This window comes from Trichosurus vulpecula, chromosome 2 (assembly GCF_011100635.1).
Source record: "Trichosurus vulpecula isolate mTriVul1 chromosome 2, mTriVul1.pri, whole genome shotgun sequence".
Taxonomy (NCBI): domain Eukaryota; kingdom Metazoa; phylum Chordata; class Mammalia; order Diprotodontia; family Phalangeridae; genus Trichosurus; species Trichosurus vulpecula.
In genome coordinates, this window is record NC_050574.1 from 236929279 (window position 1) to 236948016 (window position 18738).

General features: G+C 40.3%; 1 pseudogene; it reads left to right on the plus strand.

Moving 5' to 3' along the window:
* The window catches only part of LOC118836931, a 119894-nt pseudogene extending 102120 nt beyond the window's left edge, over window positions 1-17774 (plus strand).
* The last annotated feature ends 964 nt before the right edge of the window (window positions 17775-18738 follow it).

An 18738-nucleotide genomic window follows, 5' to 3' on the forward strand; every position in this document is an offset into this window, starting at 1 on the left:
CACAGCCAATTAAAGTCTGCTGTCCCTAAAGATGACAATAGAAATAACAGCAATATTCAATCTGAGAAAACTTAAGAAGAAGCTAAAAGACAAGCTGGTCAGGCATAAAAATGCATCCAAAGGACAAACAGAGTGACTATTCTTCAATCTGGACACCTTGCTGCTTATGTCTTAAACTATTTCAATAGTCCCCAAGCCTCTCTGATTGGGTGCTAGCCCCTTTAGACTTTTGTTTCAATCATTCTTTGAACTTGGCTTCTACTTAAAACAGTGGATAGACCATGGCGTCTGAAGTCAGGAAGACCCAAATTCAGATCTATCCTCAGATACTTACCCAGGGCAAGGCACTTAATCCCTGTTTGACTCATTTTGCTCAGCTGTAAAATCCTTCCAGGATTGTTGTAAGGATCAAATGAGATAGTTTTTGTAAAGCACAGTGCCCAGAACACAGTAGGCATTTCATAAATGCTTGTTCCCTTCCTCCCTCAATGACTGTTCCCCACTCCACTCAGTCCATGACCAATGTTCTCTATTATTGATTCTGACTTGTTAGCACAATGATAGTATACCATCATACCCCCCAAAATAAGGACTTCCCTGATCTGCCACTCTCCCCATTCAAGAGCTCCAAACTAGAAATACATGCAGGAGCAGCACAGAACCTTCTCAGACGTAACCTAGGATGGCTCTAATTCCATTCCATCTCAGGCCCAGGCACAAGATATAACCCTACAGAGAAAAGTCACTGCTATTCAAGGACACACTCTCCTGCTATCTATTTAGTGTGAGATGCTGCTGTATTTCCTTCCATGAGAGAGACCTTTGGCTTTCTGCAAGGGGATGGTGGTTCAGGAAACTAAGCTTCATTTTTTTTAAAGTGACAGAAAATATTCTAATTTGATTCAATTCAATTCAACAGGCATTTAATAAGTGCTTGCTATGTGTAAGACATTGGGGATACAAGGACGAAAAAATGAAACCAGCAGTTCCCTTAAGGAGCTGTCATTCTACTAAATGGCTGTATGACAGAGTGTAGCAATTATTCAATTTGTACTAGGAGGACCTGAGTGAAAATCCTGCCTATGCTACTTACTATGGGGGTGACCTTGAGTAAGTTTCTTAACTTCAGTTGGCCTGATTGTCCTCCTTTGGAAAATGAAAAAATTTGACTAGATCACTTTTAATGTCCCTTCCATTTCTAAGTCTGTGATTCTGTGATCTTGTGTGAAATAGTGGCCCCTATACTGGGGAGGGGGGCAGGGGAAGGTGTATAACACATACATAGATAGAAAATACAGAGTAATAGAAAGCAAATTCAAAGGAAGAGTTCTAATAACTGGGAAGATCAGGAAAGGCCTCAAGTAGGAGATGGCCCTCGAGCTATGCTTTGAAAGAAGCTAAGGATTCTTAAAACTATAATAGCTAGCATTTCTAAAACACTCTGTGGTTTGCAAATCACTTTACATATGCCAACTCATTTGATTCCATTAGGTGGAGGTCGGAAGGGAGTGCATTTAAGACACGGTAACACCTGAACCAGGGTTCAGAGGTAACCCTTGAAAGGCAGTCTGTGGATCCAGCACCACTAAGCAGGCCTCCTCCTCCCCCACCACCCCACAACTCCTAACTCCCCCCACTTTTGAAGAACGGAGAGTGCTCGAAGGGGAGTAATACAAAATAAGCCTAGAAAGGTAGGTGGGAGCCAGATTGTGGAAGGCTTTAAATGCCAGGCTGAGAAGTTTGTATTTTATCCTGGAGGCAATCCTTCGTGCAAAATCTGGTTCTGGTCCCACTTCCCAGCAAAAATGTAATCACAGAAGGGGGATTTTACATTGCTAAGATTTCATTATTGTGTAAAATATGAACTATGTTTTATACTAAATTTAAGCAACATTCATCAAAATAATAAAATCAATTTGGTGGGGCAACCTGTTTGATTCTCATCCTGCTTTTTAAAATATCACTGACTAATTGGCAAAATTTGGTCACTTGCACCAGATCCCATTGTCAATATCTAAAAATTAATACTGTTTTACTATGTCATCTATAAAGGAAAAGACTCAGAAAATTATTCTCTTTTTCATTATAGAACTCAGCTACAAATGAATCAGAAATTCTTCAGGGACTCAAGTGAAATATCTAAGCTAACAGTCCCAAACTCTTCCCTCCCCCGCCACTACCTAAAGAAGAGGTTAGTTACTTTCTACAAAAACAATCCAAAAATTGGATTACTAAGGTAACCCTCTTAAAATCAGTTATTAAAGACAAAGAACAGCTCAGGTTGTATATGTATGGGAAAATCCATTTGCAAAAGAAAATGGATGAGCCAAATATCTCCCAGTCCTGTCCTACCACCTACACTGCCATCAATGACTTTCTTCTGAGATTCTTTTCCATTAATACTGTGTGTGTGTGTGTGTGTGTGTGTGTGTGTGTGTGTGTGTGTATCTTGTATATTCATAGTTATCTGTATGTTGTCTCCTCCTTGGATTCAATTTTTTGCCTTTCAACAAAAAGAGCTTAGCATGCTACATGGCACATAGTAGGTACTTAATAAATGCTTGTTGACTGACTTCTTCTGGCCAGGCTAAAAGCTTCAGAGGCAGACCCAGAAGTAAGCACGAGTTAAGTGATAATTTCTATTTATTGATATCCCTCTACAGGAATGCTTGTTTTCCTGAAGGCACACAGATTTAAGTGATTATGGCGTTGTGTCAGGCCATATGTTCTGCTGGTTGGGTTTGACATGTGGTAGGCTAACTATTCAGAGCTACAATCTTTGCTTTTTTAGCATATACACTACAGATGAAAATTATCAAGCATCTAAATTTTTAGCTTGGTAAATCATCTATATGTCATTTCATTACCACCCCCTCCACCACCACACATTCCACCATATAGCTACTTCATAAATCATTTAACATAAAAGAGCATCCAGCTGATTAAAAATGCCAATTCTGGTTTATCACATAAGACCATGTTTTGGTGGGGCTTTTTGTGCAAATAATTGCTAATTTTTAAACAACAAAAAACTGATTATAAATAAATCCTTAAGTATGGAGCAGAATGATTTAAAAATACTGTCAAAGACTTGATCTAATTGAAGAGAAATTCTGTTCTATAAACATAAATCCACAAATATAATGGTCCTTTCCTTCTGCCAATGATCTCCTTGAGTATATCATAGATGGTTCAAACCTTTGCTTAATCATGTAACATAGTATTAGCAATGGCCACTAATTGTCTTCAAATTGGGAATCACCTCTTGTGGAATTTAGGGGGAAAAAGTGAGGCATTCATCCCACTCTGACATAATATCAATGTGAATATTCCTTTCAGAATTAATCACAACTAAAAGTTGAGTCAATCACACCTCCAGATTCTTACTATTCTCTACGGTCAGGAATGGCTAAGCATATCCCATTCACCAAAAGTCTTCTTCTGGAGATCAACATGTCACAATTTAGAATAAAGGACAATTTTACCTCAATTACATGTCTACTATAACACTCAGATACCCAATAGATCTGTGATCTTATTGATATGGGTATTTCCTTTAAGGATATTGATCAGAACCCATCCATGTCTGCCCATCTTATATGACTCTTGTCTCTGTCCTTCCTAAGTCTGCCACAAAGGGCCCAACCAGGGGATCTTCCTTGATTTGTCTTGATCAGGAACATGAGAACTATCCACTTATCTTTATCACCACATAACCAGCATAACTTTGAAAAAAAATTTTCCTTGTACATTCCACTGATGCCATCTTTTACACCATCCCTACTGCAAAATTCCTCGTTTAACCCATTAAAGCCAGCTTACAGCCATCATGTGCTTCTCCAAGTGCCTTGTTTTCAATTCTTTACAGACTATAGCATTCTTCTACACAGGGTGCCTAAATCAAAACTAGTCCTTTATTTCATAGAGAAGAAAATGGAATATATTCAATTTTTGATTAAAAAATGAGTTGTGTTCCAAGAGTTCGTAGGATTCTAGATTTAGGATGGGAAATGACCTTGTTGTTGTCACTGTTCAGTCATATCTGACTCTTCATAACCCTCTTTGGGGTTCTCTTGGCAAAGACACTAGAATGGTTTGCCATTTCCTTCTTCAGCTAGTTTTACATTTAAGAAAACAGAGGCAAATAGGATTAAGTGACTTGCCCATGGTCATACAGTCAATAAGTGTCTGAGGTCACATTTGAACTCAAGACCTCCCAATTCCAGAGCCAGTGTCCTATCCACTGAGCCACCCCAGTCACCTATTCAAAGAATCATAGGATCACTGAATTTGACAGTTGGAAAGGACTTCAGCATCCATATAGATCAAAAAGCTACATGAAAAGAACTCCCTTTATAATATGCCCAACAAAAGGATATCTGTTTGAAGATTGTGAAGGATGTGGAGCTCACCTCCCATTAAATAAGTCCATTCTATTTTGGACAACTCCAATTGTTAGGAGATTTTTCCTGACATCAAACCTAAATTTTCCTCTTTGAAACTTCCACCCATTAGTTGTGGTTCTGCCCTCTGAAGACAAATAGAACAAATCTAATTCTTCCTCTACAGTGACAGCCCTTCAAATACTTGAAGACAGCAATCAAGTCTCCCCTGAATCTTCTTTTCTATAGTCAAGACAAGTCAAGCATTTTTTAAGTGTCTGCTATGTGCCACATGGGGCAGCTAGGTGGCACAATGGATAGAGCACTGAACCTAAAATCAGGAAGACCTGAGTTGAACGCCAACCTCAGACACTTACTAGCTGTGTGACCCTGGCCAAGTCAGTTAACCCATTTGCCTCAGTTTCCTCATTTGTAAAATGAGCTGAAAATGTCAAATCACTCCCATATCTTTGCCAAGGAAACCCAAAAGGGGGTCATGGAGAGTAGGATACAACTGAAATAACTGGACAACAACAAATGTGCCAGGCACTGTGCCAAGTGCTAGAAATTCAAAGAAAAGTAAAAATCAGTTCCTCCTCTCAAGGAGTATGCAGTCTAATGAGGGAGACAATTATATACAAACAAGATCTATACAGGATAAATTGGATATAATCTCAGAAGGAAGGAACTAAGATTAAGGAGGGCTGGGAAAGACTAAATATGTCCAGTTCCTTTAACCAGTTCTTATATGTCATAGGCTCAAGGCCTCTCACTATACCAATTTCTGTCCTCTGGACATTTTCCAGATTATCAATGTCCTTCCTAAACTACGATGCATAGAGCTAAAGTCAACATTCCAGATACAGTATGATGAGGGCAGAGAACAGTGGGACTGTTACACCCCTATTCCTGGAAGCAATGATCCTCTTAATGCAACCAGAGTTTGCATCAGCTTTTTTGGCTTCCATATCACACTGCTCACCCACTTTGACCTTGTAGTTCACTAAAACCCCAAGATCTTTTTTTCATTACAACTGCTATTTATCCATGCATACAGATCTTACATTGGTGAAGTTGATGTATGTGCGTGTGTGTGTGTGTGTGTGTGTGTGTGTGTGTGTGTAACCAAATGTAAGGCTTTGTATTTATCCCTACTGAATTTCATCTTGTTAGATTCAGCTCCTGTGGGATCCTGACTCCATAATCCAGTATGTTAGCTATCCCTCTCAAATCTGTGTCATCTTCAAATTTAATGATAATGCCTTTTATACATTTATATAAGTCACTGATAAAATGTTTAACAGCACAGATCCCTTTCCATCTGGCCACCATAGTGATTTTCTTAAAACAGAAGTCTAACCATGTTACACACACACACACACACACACACACACACACACACACACTCTTCAGTCCAGTGACTCTGGCCTCCTTGCCATTTCTCAAACAGAACACTTGCATCTCTCAGCTCTGGGCATTCTCTCTGACTATTCCCCAATCCTAGAATGCTCTCCCTCCTCATTTCTGCCTCTGTCCTTCCCTATCTGCCTTTAAATCCCAGCTAAAACCCCACTTCCTTCACGAAGCTTTTCCCAAACCACTCTTAATTCTAGTGCTTTCTCTCTGTTAATTATTTCCTATTTATTCTGTACATAACTTGTTTGCACAAATTTGTTTGCTTGTTCCTTCAGGACCCCTAGCTGCTTAATAAATGTTTATTGATGGATTGATTGATGTAGCTTGTGTGGGCCAGGTGACCTGAATTCATCAAGGGAGGCTACATGTTCACTTACTGTCTTCTTATCTTTGGGTGTCAACTCCCTGTTAGCCATTTCTATTCTATCATTTCCAGTACAAATGTCATTCTTCTTTCAAGATAAAGGTGATATTGAGATGGAAAAAGAAGGGTAAAGATGTGGAGACCAATGCAAGAGTCATAGAGATATAGTAATTATATCCTTTCCACAGCCAATTAAAGTCTGCTAGCCCTGAGGAAAATAATGGCACCTTTCAAGCTGAGGGAACTTAAGAAGAAGCTAGAGAGCAGGACCAAAAAACCTGAGCGAAAATTCTGTTGATCTGGACACTTTGTTGGAGACTGCCCACCCCTCTCGTATCTTCCCAGTCTTTTCCTTCAGCAACCTGAATTGGGGCTGTCATCATATATATCCTCTCTTAAGCTGGAAGTCAGAAGCAGAAACTGCCCCGCCCCACCCCCATCCCCAAGTGACTGCAGAGCCAGAGAGAGGCGCAGAATACTAAAGAAACCTAAAAGATTGTAAACCAGAAGAGATCAAAGATACTGACGAGAACCTTGAAAAGATTCTCCTCTCTCCCACTCTCCAACCCTGATTCTCCCCTCATGTAGGCATGGGGCATTGATCTCCATCAATGAGGAAAAGAGTCCTGTGTCAATGAGCTTTGGTTAGATCTAAACCACTGGTGGGACCTCAAGTACCCTGAGGTGGCCATTCTAACACAGAGGGAAAGAGGAAAGGAAAGGCTAGCTAAAAGCAAGAAGCAAGTCTCCAAGGAGCCAGGGATGAGAAACTGGAGCAGGGCTTTTGGAATGAGACAGTACCATGTGGTACAAAGAGCAAAGACATCATCAAAAAGAAGGCATAAGCAAAAAAATCTTAGTAACTAATATTTATGCAGCACTTCAAGGTTTGGAAGGTGAGTTTGTTCTGAATCCTTGAAGGGATGTACCATGCGAGTAAGACCACAGGTACATCAGGGCACGGGGTATGTAGATAGCATTTAGCGGAACTTGGTCTTTAGCAACAAATTCCAAATTATGATTTGATCATCTCCAGAAGAGGATTCTCTGTGAGTGGGACAAATGTGGACATTCTTAACTGTGGAGAACAATACCTGGGGGTGTGATTAGCTCAAATGTCTGTAACGATTAATTCTAAAGTAAACATTTGCCTTGCTATATCAGAGTGAAACAAATGTTTCACCTCTTTTCCCCAACTTTCACAAGAGGCAATTCCCATCCTGAAGACAATTAGCAGCTGTCAGGAATGCAATTTTACATGATAATAACATGTCATTTGTGCAAAGTTCAATTCCCAGCTCTGACACATTACCTGTGTGAGTCTTTACAAATTGTCCTGTAAAGGGAACCTCTCTGAGCTTCAATTTCTTTATCCGTTAAATGGGGATTGAAGATGATAGAGTGGACTAGATGACCTCTGTGGTCCCTTCCAGTTCCCAATCTATCGTCCTATGATCCTATGGTGCTGGAGGTGAACGTGATGAGAAATTGAACTACTAGCCCTTTCCTTAACAAAACATGCTATTTCTGGCCTCTACGCATCACACAAGAAGCAATCTCCCCATTCCTAGAATGAACTCTCTCTTGATCTCTCAGAATCATTAGCACTTTTGAAAGCCCAACTCAGATACCACCTCTTCCAGGGAACCCTCTTTTTATGGAGTGAGTGATAGAAAGGGTCCTAGATTTTGAATCAGAGAGTCAAGATTTGAATTCCACCCCCATCAGTTACTCTTTGGGTGACCTTCTGGGCTCAACTTCTCTGGGCTTCAATTTCTTCATCTGCAAATTGAAGGTATTTGACTAGATGCTTTCTAAGGGTTTTTCCACTTCTAAACCTATGATTTCCAACACTGTTGCTAGTGTTGTTTTTTCCTCCTCTTCAAATTATTTTCTAATGTAGTTATCTGTGTACACTCTAGAATGTGAGCTTGTAAAAAGTAGGGACAATTCATTTCTGTCTTTATATCACCAACACCTAGTATAATGCCTTGTACGTAGTGGACACTTCTTAACTGTGTGTCGAAATTTTTTGTTAAAGGGAAATAGAGAGAAGCAGAATGGGATGAAATGACTCTTCTAACCTCTCTCCTGTTTCTCTTTTCTTTGTTATAGCTGTTTCTCCTATAGCTCCTCCCTCTCCTCCTCCATTTGTCCATCTTCCTTCCATCCTCTTTCACCACCATTTGCTACCTTACTTCCTCGCCATTCCCACTGTCCTCCACTGATCCTTTGCAATCTGGCTTCTGTCTCCACCAATGGAGACATCCTTTATCTTTCCCTCCTCTTCCACATCTAATCAGTCTTTCATGTTTGTCATGTGTCATGTGTCATGTCTACCTCTGCCAAAGCTTCACTTTTCCCCTTGGGGGAAAGCAAAAGAAAAGGGGCGTCTCACCATCAGGGCATCTCACCTTCAGCCCTTAGTTTTCAGAATACATTCAGCCCCTGCCCTTGTTCCTTACCTCCTAGAATCCATAACTTAGAACCCGTGAAGTCAGCACACTCCCTTTGCTTTTCTCCTCCCCTTGTGTGCCATCAGCCCTGCCTCTTTCCCTGTCTTGTTTTCCAGTGCTTTCTGAAGCAGCTTATTTGCATCCCTAGCTCAAAAGCCTCAGAAGTTGAGAACCAGGCACAAAGGAAGAGGAAACAAGGGAACAGAACCCAATAAAAATGCCGGAAAAGCAAGAAGCACCCTACCAGGCAACTAGAAGAGAGTGCACTATGTGGGAAAATTCACCATAGTTTGTTTGTGAGTGTGTAGTGGGGTTTGGTGGACATATTCTGTGGTTTTGCCCATATAGGTTACATATGGACCCAAGAGTCTGTCTGGATGTGGCTTATAGGAAAACAAGAAGAAATAGACATCTCTAGAGTCATCTTTCTCCCCCGCTTCTTCAAGGGAGACTTTGATTCTTGCCAGGAGGGGAAGCAGGAAGTTGGCGCCAGAGGCTAGCCAGTCTGCTCTCCTCAGAGAGAGGAAGTACCAGGCTAGAATTATATCTTTTTGCTCCCTTAAGTATTATTAGTCTAGGAGAAATAATTTTAGGTTCAATCTGCACTCTTGATCACTATTCTTTAACAGGAAAGGAAGACCCCAAGCTATGTATCTAAGGCTTGATACCTTACCTACTAAATACCACAATGAACACATATAGCAAAATAAAACCATTTTTCCAAGTCAATATCGAAATAGAAATGAGAGAAAGTATACATAAGAGAATATATACTGCACAATACACAAAGTCAATGAGCTCTCCCATTGGGAGTGAGAAAACTCAGCTCAACCAAGAGAAAAGAGGTCAGATCTCACCCAAGAGGAAATTCCCCAAAGTCTCTGGTGTAGTAAGCTGGGAATAGGGTCATGATTGAAGTGCAAACTCCTCAACATGTCAGTGTCTTTCCAGAGTCCATCTCCCATCAGGGACCTAAATAAAAGTTGGAACTACATGTCTTCTCTCTCCAAGATAGAAGCCAGGAACCCAGGATCACTCTTCTATCCAGCTCTCACCAACACAAATCTATCTCTATCAACAAGGAGAGGCTTATGCAAATGGTGCTTTGAGTCTTGGGTCAAAAATGAAGAACAGATTATTTCAAGAAGGCGAAGTAGAATGAATTTTCACAGCTCCTGAAGAGACCGCTGAGTGTACTAGGGCTATGGGACCAAGTTTTAAAGAATAGAAATAATAGAGTCTGGAGTCATTCTGGTCCTGAACAGTGTCAGTCTCTCCTGGTCCAGCTGCTCTAGAGCTGGTACCATCTCCTGGGATAGGAACAACTACCTTTGCAAGGAGAGACCTGAGTATTATTGAACAACTGGAGGAAAGAGCAGCAGTGGTAATGAACCCTGAATTTATATCTCACCTGAAATTTATATCTCACCTAAGGAAGTTCTCTAAGTCACATGGATGGCTCAAGTCTCTATTGGGGTAAAGCAAGTCCACTGAAAGAAGAAAAAAGAGTATGTTTATTCTTTATGGTTTGGGAAACAAATTCCTTCTTTAACCTGTAAATTAAACTTGTTCTATGTTTAATGCCATGTGAAATTGAATGTAAGCTGATGGCCACCCTTTGTGGGGAATACCATACATTGACATTCTCATGTGCCACTCTAGTGGGGATACAACACTTCAGACAATGAAATCCTCAATCTTCATCTGGATAAAGGTAGATGAGCAAGACAGATGAGTTGCTCAAAGTGAGGATATCAGGAAGGATCCTCTAAGGTAATGGTTATATACCTTTAGAAAGTCTTTCAATACATCCCCTCCTTTCCATTCCTACTGTTTTCCCTGTAGATCAGACTCCTGTTATCTCTCATGTAAACTGTTTTGATAGTCTCAATCCAAGTATCTGCCTCTCTTATCCAGTCTAGCCTGCATACAGCTGGCAAATTAATTTTATTAAAGTATAGTTTGATAGTGTCACTCCACTGATCGAAATCCTTCAATGATTTTCCATTGTATAAAAAATAAAGACCAAACTCTTCAGCATGATATTTGAAGTTCTCCTGCATCTAGGCTTCACCTGTCATATCTCCTACTACTATGGTTCTAGAACTCTATACTTTTGACAAAGTAGAAAGCTCAATACATCCTAGACTATTGATGGACTATACCTTTGCATATGTTAGTCTCTCTACCTCAAATGCCTTTCCCTCCTACACATTTCCCAAAGGCTATTTCAAATAATTCCACATCCTCCACTTGATCCCACCTTCTCTAATCCCCCTAACAAGAAATGAACTCTTCTACTATGAAGCACCATAGTACCTTGCCCATACTTCTTCAGAAACACTTCTTTTTTGTATTAGAGTTATTTCTTTATTCTTTTTTCATCTACTGGACTATGAACTCCTTAGGAGTCATATTTCATTAATTTTGCATCCCTTTCCCCACAAAATCTAACAGTGCTTTACATGCAATAGACACTCAGAACATTTTTTTCCATCTGAACTGAATTAAACTGAATTGAAATGGCAGCATCAGAAGAGGAGCATCAAGGTTTTGGAAAAAATGGCAGATTCCATAGCTATTGTCAAATATTTTGTTCTCAACTGCATTATTTCCTCACCATTCTATGATGCCTACTGATGCTAGCAACTAGTGAGGAACAGCAATTTTCACAGGATCATAGGACAAAAAACTGGAAGGGACCTTAGTGAACAGTCATCTCTTAACTTTTTCAATCATGCACTCCAAGAATAAAAACTTTTGAGCCTATACCCTAAAATGCACATATTCATAAATTTTATATATGTAATCTATATTAATAATTATATGCATAATAAAACTTACATAAAATAGAAAGTTTTAAAACTTAGATAAAGATGAAATAATATTTGATCATAGAATCAATATGGAACGGTTGGACTTGCTGAGTTGGGGAGTGACATGGTCAGACCTGTGCTTTAGAAAGAACCACGATATTGATTATGTGGAAGATGGATAAGAGAGGGGAAAGGTTTGAAGCCAGGAGACCAATAGGAGGTTAGTGCAACAGTCTAGGTGTGAAGTGATAAGGGTCTGAACTAGGATGGTAGCTGTGTGAATAAAGGAAAAGAGAAAAATGTGAGAAATTCTGTGAAAATAGAAACAAGATTTAGTCATAAGAGTAAGTTCATGAAGTAGCAATTGTGAGCCAGAATGACTGAAGACATGGCAGTGCTTTTGATTGTAATAGGAAAATTTAGAAGAGGAGTAAGTTTGGGTGTGGGGGAAGATAATATTGTGAGATCTGCTATGCAGGTTTCAACTCATCCAGGCCTGTTCATCCTGTGTTACTTACTAACTTTGTCCACCCCAAATGAAAAGTGGTAGGTGGGGCACTTACTCACAGGTCACTGCTCCAAAATGTAGAACTTGCCCTTGAATGGGGATGGCTATGTTTGAGCAAAAGGGTCCCAATGATACATGCATAGGTACTGCTTGGGATGTCCTGGGTAGTGGTTAGGTTATAAATCCTTGGAGGGGTTGGTGCCTAGCTCAGAAGAGGAGAGGTGGGGTACTTGCAAAGCAGAGGGAGAAAATGTAATGGTGAAACTTTGGGGGCTGGAAGTAGGGATAGTTGTGCTACAGACACATCCCATATGGCTTTAGTGCTTTTTTCATTATGCCAAGATTCTCTTCCTCCTCTTATCATTAATAGCATCCATAGGATCACAGATAAGGAACTGGAGGGGACATCAGAAGCCATTTAGTCAAACCCCCTTAGTTTCCTGGGTGAGAAAATGAAACCCAAGGAAGTTCAGCAATTTGTTCAAGGTTACATAGGTAGCAATTGTCAGAGTGGGGATTTGAACTCAGATCCCATTCCTCTAAGACCAGTGTTTTTCCCAGTGTACTACACTGCCACCACAGACCCTACTGCAATTTAGGTAACATGCAGTCAGTTCATCCAGATTTAGCCAAAATCTCCAGAATGAAGGTGGAAAGGGATGGAGCATATGAGAGAGGCCCGGGGGAAAGGAAGGAAAGAACTGGTATTGGGGGAGAAAAAGACAGAGAGAAAGAGAAATCAGGGAGGAATCGGTGGCAGAGAGGGGGGTTTCTATTTCCTAGCTGGGCAGACTGTTATGTAAAGGACAGATTGGCCTTAAATAACTCACTACTTGTCTATATTGGGATAGGAATAGCTGAAATGTTAGTTTTTAGAATCAAGTTATTTATTAGTTATTAGAATCTTTTGACTCTAGAATACTCTCTTTTCCACCTTGTGGATCTCCTCAGAACTTAAAGATTTGCATTGGGTCAATTTCTTGGCAAAATACTATATATAGCTTCTAAGAAAGGGGGCTTTAAAATCATCTTGGTTATGAAAAGACTCTAGAAATCACATTTGTTAAGTAAAATATAAATGTATCACAATCTCAGAAGCATTCCATCTAAATGGTTGGGTTTTTTAAATGAAAAATATGCTTAGCAAAACATGCTTTCTATTCGAATAGACTCTAAATAGTCCAAAATGTTCAACTTGCCCTACTTTACCATCATTCTATTATTACCTAAATAACATGCAGTGGCTTAAGAGCTCCAGAACCTTCAAATCATAACTTTCAAAGTAAATAGGGTCCTTGCCTCTCTCCCCACCCCATGTAGTTATACTACATAGAAAAAAATGAGATAATAATATTGATCAAGAGTTATGGATGGATCAGTTCTCTATTCTGCTACCATCAACTGGATAGAAGACCTAAGGGGCCCCCTTCTCCCATTGCTAAGTTCTTCCTATAGCCACACTTCACTGTCTGGACTTTGACACCCTTCTCCTACAGCTTGACACCCCCTTCTCAACTCCCTTTTAAATGTTATCTTCCCCTTTTAGAATGTAAGTTCCTAGAGTGAAAGAACGATTTCTTTTAAAGTATATTTGTATTTCCTAATATTATATTATTATTATTTCCTTATTTGTATTCTGTATTTACTTAGCACAATGCCTGGCACATAGTAAATGCTTGCTTGTTAACTTGACTTGATTTGATCTAAGTTTGAATCCTGCCTCAAATATACACTAACTGTGTGTGACCTGGGCAAGAAACTTAAACTCTCTCCAGCCTCATTTCCATCTCGGTAACATCAGTCGATCAATAAACATTTATTAAGCACCTATTATGTAGAAGACACTGTACTAAGTGCTGAGGTTACAAAAAGAGGCAAAAGACATCCCTGCTCTCAAGGAGCTTACAGTCTAATGGGGGATACATCATATAAACACCTACCTCACAGAGTTATTGTCAGAATCACATGAGATAACACATATGAAGTGTTTTGTAAGCCTCAAAACAAAAGATAAATACTAGCTGTTAGCATGTACCTAGGCCAGCACTTTGAGCACAGAAAAATTGCCCCATCTCTTCTGCTCCAGTTCTCTCCTGCTTTCCCCCTCCTCTCCCTTCTTTGTTTTCTCTTCTCTCATTGCTCCCTACTCTTTCATTATATATTGGTCTATGGAAGGAAAATGTGCAAAGAAATCATCCTTCCTGTTTCCATTTTTTTCTCCTTATCTCCAGCCTTGGTTAGTAATAGAAGAAGAAAAAAAATATGGGATAAACTTGGAATGATAGTTTTCCATGAAATATCCCACACAAGTGGTATTAAGGTCCCATGACAGTCTTGCAGTTCTCAGAATCTGACTGATACTTGTGTCAGCTTTTCCAATTTAGACAGATGCTAATGTTTTATCTTAGAATTTAGTTTCTGTAGGCTTAAGGAACTATTAAATAAATGCCCTAGCCCATCTTATTGTTTCCTCTCTTCCATGGGAACCAGTCAGCTGTCAATCATGTAAGGGTATAGAAACTTTCCGAGGAAAAATAAGCATCTGCAAGCTAAAAAGAGACTCAGAACAGTTTGGTAGTTTAGGCTTTTTCTCCAAAAACTGTCAGACTAAACTAACCACAAAAGAAAATGATGTAGTGTAGACTTTGAATTCCCACTTATCATAGTTTTTCTAAGATCCCTCTATTTTTGGCTGACAGGCATGATTGCTTTGTAAACTTGCTCTTCTTTGGTAGTTCTTGACTAGGGCCCTCAGAAAGGTGATCAGCTATAAAAATCCATCATTGAACAAAGACGATACATAATGTGCTTAATTAAATGTTCACTGAATGGTATTTCCTATACTCAAAGTCAGTTTGATATGATGAGTGCAGGATGATTGGGCCAACACAATCCTCCGAGAAAATGCTACATTTTTACGGGGTAGTAGGTGACAGAGGGGTAAAGAGCACAACAAGAACAGAACCCCAACATTAATTCCATACCATTCCAAATATTCTGTCACCAGCTTGGGGTTCCTCTCCATTTGTAATTTGGTGAGAATGCCCCTCTTAGAGAGTAGTTTACACACAGTGCTGTGCTGGAGCCAGTTCTAACCAGCTGGAGAGAGATAATTGTTCAATTTTCAGTATGAGTGTTTATACCTCAGAAATCAGCATGCCTACAAATCAGCGCTTGATTTATTGTCTTGTTGATTGTCTAGACTCAAGAAAGTGATATAAAAATATTAATAGTATAGACTTTAAAAGGATGCCCAGCATATGTGTTTTGTACACGTGTATGTGTGTTTCCCCAGATTTAGTTGTTAAGCATTTACCAGCATATCCCTGCTTACCCCTCAGAGTTAACTTTTAACTTGGATGGCTAAAGCTTCAATTGTTGATGTTCTCCATTAATGTGCTAACTTACCATTCATGGTAGGAGCAATATCCCAATCCCTTCCCCTATTAAATTTAGATTAGCTTTCCCTTAAAGGGTATTAAAACCAAACCCAAGACATTGCTGGCTCAGAGGACCAAAGGCTCAAGTTGTTGATATCACTTCCTCTTTGCCTGAATACAAACCAGCCTTTAGGAGCTCCCAGCCCCACTATCTGATGCTTGGCTGGTAAAAAACAATAGATTAGGTTAAGGGAGCTTCAGTGGGCTGAATCAACTTGAGGTGTCTTCAATGCCTATTCTTTTGGAATGTCCATCTCCAACCAAGTTGAAGTAATTCTTTTGTTAACTATTGAATGATCTATGTGTGACTCATTTTGTTCCAGAATCAAACCTAAATTACCAGGGGTTTGATCTGAGTCAGTACCAGCCCAGAAGACCATCTTTCCCCAGGCCCGAGAAGTTAATAAATATTAAGCATTGCCACTCAGAGCTATAACTAGCAATTTTAACTGTTTAGACCAAGAGAGAGAGGAAATGAAGAATTGGGTCACAGGGTGGGACCTCCCAGAAGGAGGAGGACATCCAGGACACCATGAAATTTTTAAGCTAATAAAATACATACCTGGATAGTGCTATGGGCCCCCTCTAGATTTTCCTACCCTGTAACTAAACTCCAGTCACTCTGTCCCAGTTATAGCTCTGCCACTACTGTTTAGAAGTAAAACATCAAATAGCAAAAAGTGTCTTCAAGAGTTCCTAGAGCTGAAAACATGATCAATTCAACAACTGATGAACCTCTCTAAATTTAGCTATACTGGTACCCAAGAGGAAGACACACACCAGGCTAATCAGTTGGCACAGCCTACCAGAACTGGCTCCTGTGGCACTGCCCTTGAGAACCTTGAGTCCCCTCCATTCCAAAATGGGATGTTAGAGTAGGGTTTGAATGGAAAAGTGTGTTATACAACATTTAATTTCAGCTATGTTATTGCTTTGGTCTACTAAGGCGATTTGTTCAAATCACACTTACACTTGTTATCGGTCAGTCCCATCCAACTCTTCTAGGTCCCTTCATGATTCTTGGCAAAGCTGCTGGAGTGGTTTGCCATTTCCTTCTCCAGCTCATTTTACAGATGAGGAAACTGAGGCAAACAGGGTTAAGTGACTTGCCCAGGGTCACACAGAAAGTGTCTGAGGTCAGATTTGAAGACTCATAGAGAGGAGTCTTCCTGCTTCCAAGCTAAGTGCCCTATCCACCGTGGGGCCTATAAGCATTCCTTTTCTTTTCCTTGAAATTTTAGACCCATCTAGTCTTTTAAAAATGTTAAATGAATTCTGCATTCATAATATAGATTTATTCTAGGCTTCCTATAGAACGTTGGAAATCCAAACGGTGACTATTTCCATGTTAAAAGTTCCTATGATGAAAGAGAAATAAAGGCGGCCTGCGCCTCCTTCCCGCCTGTGCCAAGCCTGAGCGGAGGCCGTTTTCGTCAGCGCCTCCACCGCCCCCCTGCCCTAAAGCCCTGGATCCCCGCCGACCCATGGTGGCCCAAGCGCAAGGGCCAGGGTGAGCCCCAGAAGCAGCAGCAGCTTCTGGACCTGGAGTCCTTCGGCAGGGACCTCCTGGTGGGCGGCGTCGCGGCCGCTGTGTCCGAGGCTGCCCTGGCGCCCGTGGAGCGCGTGAAGCAGCTGCTGCAGGCTTTGTCCCAGCATGTTAGCCCCGAGGCGCAGTACAAGGGCCTCGTGGACTGCCTCGTGCGCTTCCCTCGGGAGCAGGGATTTTTTCAGGTTTTGGCGTGGCAGTTTGGCAAATGTCTTTCGCTATTTTACAACACAAACTCTAAATTTCGCTTTTAAGGACAAATATAAACAGATTTTCGTGTCAGGCGTTAACAAGGATAAACAGTTCTGGAGGTAGTTTTTGGCTAATGTAGCTTCAGGTGGAGCTGCATCCCTGTGTGTAGTTTATCCACTAGATTTTGCCTGAACTCGATTAGGGGTTGATATTAGAAAAGGTCCTGGGCTGCCTTATCGCCGAATCCAAGGGTGTCACTGGTTTGTGCCAAGGGTTTCATGTTTCTGCACCGGGCATCACTGTGTATCGAGCCTCTAATTTTCGATGTTATGACACAATTAAGGGCTTATTACCAAATCCAAAGGAAATCCCATTTCTTGTGGCATTTTCAATTGCTCAAGTGGTGACTCCCTGCTCTGGAATACTGCCTTTGACACATTCAGGAGATGTTATGATGGATGATGCAGAGTGGTTGGGCGGAGCACCAGTACCATGGACTGCTTCTTGAAGATCTACGGGCACGAAGGCCCAGCAGCTTTCTTCCGTGGAACCTTTTCCAATGTCCTGAGAGGCACCCGTGGTGCCTTGGTGCTGGTCTTGTATGATAAAATCAAAACGCTGTTAAATATTGACGTTGGAGGCAGTTCAGAGTAATTGGCACTGAGTCCTGAGCTTCCTTGTTCGATGCACACATTACTGAGCTGTCGTTTGTACAATTGTTAGCTTGTTATTATATATGTCAGTATTTTCTTCAATTGCTAATTCTGTAAAAAAGCTCTGGCTTTTTTGCAAGGATGTAAATATTGTCAGTCAGATAGTTATGTGCTTCTTCACCCTTTCATGAAACATTTTGCATTTTTTCTACCAATAGTACATCCTGTTTCTATCAGTGAAAAAAAAATTATTTTTACTATGAAAATAAACATGTATGTTTAAAACCTAAAAAAAGAGAGAGAGAAATAAAATGGCTATAGTAATGACCCTCTGCTGAGTTTTCCCTGTGTTCTAGACTAGGTCAGACTTCAAGAATGGACCTGATTCACTCCAGTTTCCTGATAATTTATGCAGTAGTCATGTTATTATAAAAAATAATTATAACAATGTTAGCATTTATCACTCCAAGTGCTTTGTAGCACTTCACTTTAGGTATAAAAAGCACTTTATAGGTTATTGCATTTAATCCTCTCAACAACCCTGTGAGGTAGGTGATATAATTCTCACCATTTTACAGATGAGGAAACTGAGTTTAAGAAAGGTGAATTGACATTCCCAGCGTCATGCAGCTAGCAAATGTCTGATGGAGAATTTTAAGTCAGGTCTTCCTGACTCGAAGTCCAGCACTCTATTCACTGTGCCATTTAGTTGCCAAACATTCAATACTGGAAAGAAACAAAACACCAATGGATCATTCAAAAAATAACAAAAGGAGATTTACTTAGCCATACAAGGGGAAGGATATTCAAAGAGATATATATTTGTACCCCAAGTTAGTCCAGCTGAGAGAAACTCCCCTACCTTTGAGTTGCCTATGGTAGTCTCCCTGCAAAACTTCTAATAGCACCTGGAGTTCCTTGTGGCCCTTTTGTACTTAGACTAGCCTAGAACTGATGTGAAGGAT